Genomic DNA, 5,641 nt, shown 5'->3' with positions numbered 1-5,641 from the left:
CCAAGACTTGGTGATATTCATAAAGTAATATTCATAAGTTATCTGCGAAATTCAGAATGGACATAGGCATATACTGCAAAACTCTGGAGTTCAGCTAAGTACACCAGAATGAATTTAACTCTACTTACACTTGAACATAAGGACTGATTACAGTTTATTGCAAAAGAATGTTTTCTTGGGGAAATGTGCCAGCAAAATTGCATGCAAGTACAATGGCACAGTGGTTAGCAGTGCTGTGTCACAGCGTCAGGGGCCTGGGTTCAATTCCAGCCTTGGGTCACTGGCTGTACGGCTTCTGTATGTTCTCCCTTTGTCTATGTGGGATTCCTCTGGGTGCTCTGGTGGAACGTGTGCTGGTTGGGCGCATTGACCATGCTTAATTCTTCCTCCAGTGTATCCGAGCAGATGCTGTAGTGTGGCGACTAGCGGATTTTCACTAACTTCATTGTGGTGTTAATGTAAGCCTACCTGTGACACTAAAAAATAACCTTTAAAACTTCAAGCTGTGAATTGTATGTGTGTGTCTAACTTGTTAGTCACAGGTCTTGTAGCCAATACATTAAGAATCTGTGGGGAAAACTCACTTGGAACATGGGGGCATCACAGTTAAAACTAATACTGTCTTCCTGTGTCCATTTGGAGAGTGGATTGTTGGCTGCTTTTTTGATTCTGAGTCTCAAGTCCTTGGCTGTTTAAATAAATCTTAAATTCGGTGCCTTCAGAGAAGTGAGAACATCTAATGTTCTCAGTTTTACGTCAAACCTGGGAGTTTCTCAATACCAATGTGGTGGTACAGACCTATGGTTTGTGTTACCCACTGAACTATTTGGGGAAGCTTAAGTCAAAGCAACTAGGTTGAGTGACGCAGAAGTGTGATACATATATATGGGGTGCAGAGAGAGACCTGCTGAATAGATTATGAAACAGATTTGCATTATATTGAAATCATGTGGATTAATTAAAGAAAGCAGAATGGATTTAAGGGCAAAACGTGTATAGCTAACTTGTTTGAGTTTTTTGGTGAGGAAACAGTTGATGTAAGATAATGCATTTGAAGTAATGTACATGGGCCTTCCAAAGTAGATTTGATAAAGAGGCTGATAACAGGCAGAGGGGCCAGATGTCAGCAGAATTACAGCTCGTGGATTGAGTGGAGCATCTTGGATACACTGAATGTTTTTGTACTTCAGTAAGGTATACAATGGATTCCCCAGGGATTTGTGTTAGGACTCCTTGATATGAATATTAATAACCTAGACTTGGAAGTGCAGGTCACAATTTCAAAATTTGAAGATGGCGCAAAGTTTGGAAGTATTGGGAACTGCAAGGAGGATGTTGATAGACTGTTAAAATGGGCAGACATGTGGCAAATAAAATTTAATGCAGAAATGTGAAGTGATTGATTTGTAGGAAGAATGAGGTGAGGCAATATAAAACAAAGTATATAATTATAAAGAGAGTGTGGGAACAAAGACCGGGAGCTATATGTGCACAAATCATTTAGTGGGAGTTAGGCTGCTTATTTGAGTAGTTAAAAAGGCATGTAGAGACATAGAGTACAAAAGCAAGGAAGTTATGATAAACAGACAGAAAACACTATCCTGGGTATAACTGTAGTGTTGGGTCCAATTCTGAGCGCTATACTTTGAGATTTGGGGAAGGCGTTAGAGAAAGTGCAGAACATATTAATTAGAATAGCTCCAGAATTTCAGATACTTGTACAGTTTGAAGAATCTGGGGCTGTACTTTTGGAAGGGAAGGTTAAAGATTAAGAGGACTTTTGATAGAGGTGCTCAAAATCAGGAGGGACCTGGACAGAGATGATGAGGAGAAATTATTCTATTGATTGAATTGTAAAAAATCGAGCACACTGATTTAGTGATTGGAAAAACATATAATGACAACTTGAGGGAAGGTTTTTGTAGCTTAGTGATCTGGAATGTACTGCCTGAGAGTGTGGTGGAGGCACAAAAGGGAACTGGATAATGTCTGATGAGAAAAATAATACATGGCTGTATGTCAATGGGACTAACTGAGTTGCTCTTGCAGAGATCCAGCATGGACACGATGGACCAAATGGCACCCTCCTGTGTGGTAGCCATTCTATGATTCAGTGATCTTGTGACTTTCATGCAATCAATATCTAGTTTTTTTCAGAGATTAGTATAAGTGTTTAACTGTATGTTATAGTATTTTCTTTTATTGTCTTAGTGTCACAAACTTCATTCTCAGCCATTGGTTCAAATCCTCTCCCTGGGCACTATCTTAGGCTAAATCAGATTTGACCCTGAGTTAAGCTTCAGATATCAGATCTTTGCCATCACAAAAACCATTTTTTTCCAAATCGTAATGTTGCTTATCTTTGTCCCTGCTGAAGTCTCAACAATGCTTTGCATTCCTCCAGACTCAACTGTCTGCCATGTTCTCCTGGTTGGTCCCTTGTCTTCCATCCTCCATAAGCTTGAGCTAAATCAAAACCCTGTGAGGTAATACAAAATCCTGTTGCCCATATCCTAACTCACACCAATTCCTTCTCATCTTTCATTCCTTTACTTGCTGATCAACATTTGACTTCTGGTCCTATAATGCTAATTCTCATCCTCATGTTCAGATCTCTCCATAGCCTCATGCTCACTATATTTGTAACCTTCAACCCTCTGAAAAACCCATATTCCTCTTATTCTGACCCTTTGTGCAGTCCCCATTTATTTCGGTCCACAACTGTAGCTGTTGCTTCAGCCATTTAGATCCTCAGCTCTGAAATTTATTCTGTAAACCTCTTTGTTTCTCTGGCTTTCTCTCCTCCTTTAGGACTCTACCTAAACACCTGCTGCCTTGGTGACCTTCCCTAATAGTTGCTTCTCTGACTCTGTGCTGTTTGTCTTTTGAAGAACCTTGTAGTAGATTTAAAGTGCTATATAAATGCCAGTTTGTGTTGTTTCATAATCAATTGACATTATTTTGTTCAGATCCTGGATGGAAAGATTATCACTAGTGGAAATGTTCCATTTTCTTGTGGCAGAAGAGGATGAGAGAACTGGTAACACCAGTTTCACTGTACTGAACTGCATCAGATAAATAAGGATTCAGTTGTATCTTAGTTCATGATGCAGCCACACCTTCAAAAGCAAATTAGTCCACGACAGATTGTGTTAACTTATTAGAAAAATAGAAAAAGAATATACTAAAACAGTTGAATCAATTGACTAGTTAAGTTCTTTTCTGTATACTTTTATTTTGTGGTTAGTGAAATCGAATGGGTGCAAATGTGTAGTTAATCCAAACAAAAGTTTTTACTGACTAGTTTCATTGTACTATAGCTTACAGTAGCGAAAGCCACATACATAGAAACTGCTGGATTCACCTCTGCCAGTTAGCTCTCCCAACCTTCAGAGGAGCAAATTCATCAAAATCTGACAGTATTCTTTTTCTTTAATGTGGGACAGTCCAGTTAGTGACTGCCAGCTTTTTGGGTGACTTCTGATTGATGGATGAAATGCCTCTTGTATTCTAAAATGATTTGATTAACAGTTGAAGATGATATATACATGTGTATATAGTCTAAGGAATACTTTTTTTTAATCAAAATAAAATACATACTTTTTCACCCTGCATGTAATATTTCCTGTGAAATTTTTACCTGAACACTTCAGATCATTTGCCCTTGTGGTTTTGAAACCAATGTGGCTGTGCTTCTGTGAATCTTTGCTATGTGACTCATTTGTGAAAATGTTGAAGGACTAATGAGTTATGTAACAAAATGCTTGCGTCAAAGAAAATAACATTTACAAAGTTTCTAATTAGCTCTTAAGTATTTAGTTTATTTAACAAGTGAGTAATTTTTTAAGAAACTACTAAATTTGATATTCTCTAATATAAAAATAAAGTATTCACAGTGTGCACTTTGAATTTAGTAATGTAGTGTTTACTTACTTGGTCATCCTGCGTATTTTTAGAAGACAACAGCCAATTTGAAAATAAAATGTGCAGTCATAAAACCCCATGTACTGTCATTAATTTTTTTGAAGTGGAGAAGACCTTAGCTTCTGCACCTCCTCACTAAAATAAATGGATAGAAAATAGCAGCATCAAAGCAGTTAAAATGTAAAATACCCTGGCCAGAATGTTAATAGTGTCAAATCTCTTTTTAAAAATAATTGCTAAATAGTATGCTCAATGTTAATTTCTCTTTTGGTTCGTTTCTGTTTTCTCTCTCTTTACCTCCCACCCCATCAACATTTGCTTCTTCGCTACCATTTAAGTGCTTTTTCCTTGGAGTATATAGCTCCAGTGTCTGTATAATATGGGATCTGGCAATCATCATTAAGCATCATAGCTGAGTCTCTAGTTTGAGATTGTGGATAATTGGTTAATGTTCAGGAAGGGGAATGCTTTTCTTTTCTTCCTGTTTCCTACTTCAGTTCACTGGTAGCTACAAACCAGGAGTTGTATATGTAATTCTGCTTTCAGCATACGGATCTGAGCCTTTAATATTAGGGATCTATGATTTGAGTAGGATCTGTCTGGCACACCTGGCCTTGATTGGTAACAGGTGAGGAAAATAAAGGCTACAGGGAAGGAATAGATTTCATGAGAAAGGGATTGTTGGGAGTTGGGCAATGATGCCAGTTAATGCCTTTTTTTTAAAAAAAAGCATTGGCTGAAGATGGAATTGAAAAACAGAGAAGTAACGTTAACCTGTTGACAATGTTGGATCAGATTTAGAGTACTATATAAAGTTCTGGACTCTGAAGAAAAGGATAAATAGAGACATTAGAGAAGGTGCAAAAAAAATTCAAATGAATAATATTAAAACTGTGAAGAATCAGGAAAAGATGAACCAGGTGGGGCTCTTCTCTGAAAAAGAGTAAAGGATTATCTGATAAAGGTCTTCAGTATTATAACAATTTAGTCGGGTTGTTTTAGAGAAACTATTTCCATACCTGGGGCAAAGTCCAAAACTAGTTGGCCAACCAATAAAAAATCCAGTAGAGAATTCAGGAGAAGCTTCAGGAGAGTGGTAAGAATGTGGAACTTGCTATAGCAAGTCAGAGTTGAGGCAAGTAGTATTGATGCATTTAAGGAGAAACTAGATGAATGCATGAGGGAGAAAGAAATTTGGGATATGCAGATAGAGGTTAATGAAGTTTGGGTAAGGTAACACAGCTGTTTAAGAAGGGAGACAGGCAGTAGATGGGAAATTATAGGCTGGTTAGCCTGACTTCAGTCATTGGCAAGATTTTAGAGTCCATTATTAAAGATGAGATCGTGGAATACTGACTGAGTCAGCACGGCTTTGTCAGTGTGAGGTCATGTCTGATAAAATTGTTAGGGCTCTTCTGAGGAGGTAACAAAGAAGTTAGATAAAGGAGAACCAATGGATGCGATTGATTTAGATTTCCAGAAGGTCTTTGAAAAGGTGCCACGTAGGAGACGTGTTGTTAAGGTTACTGGAGCCCATGTTGTTAAGGGCCAATCCTCTATCCTGACATGGATAGAGGATTGGCTGACTGGCAGAAGGCAGAGAGTTGGGATGGAAGGGTCTTTTTCAGGATGGCATCTGCTGACTAGTGGTGTACCTTAGGGATCAGTGCTGGGACAGTAACTTTTCACAACATACATTAACAATTTGGAAGAAGGA

Source organism: Carcharhinus amblyrhynchos, chromosome 4, assembly GCF_965287045.1.
Source record: "Carcharhinus amblyrhynchos chromosome 4, sCarAmb.v2.hapA, whole genome shotgun sequence".
Classification (NCBI taxonomy): domain Eukaryota; kingdom Metazoa; phylum Chordata; class Chondrichthyes; order Carcharhiniformes; family Carcharhinidae; genus Carcharhinus; species Carcharhinus amblyrhynchos.
This window is presented reverse-complemented; position numbering follows the sequence as displayed.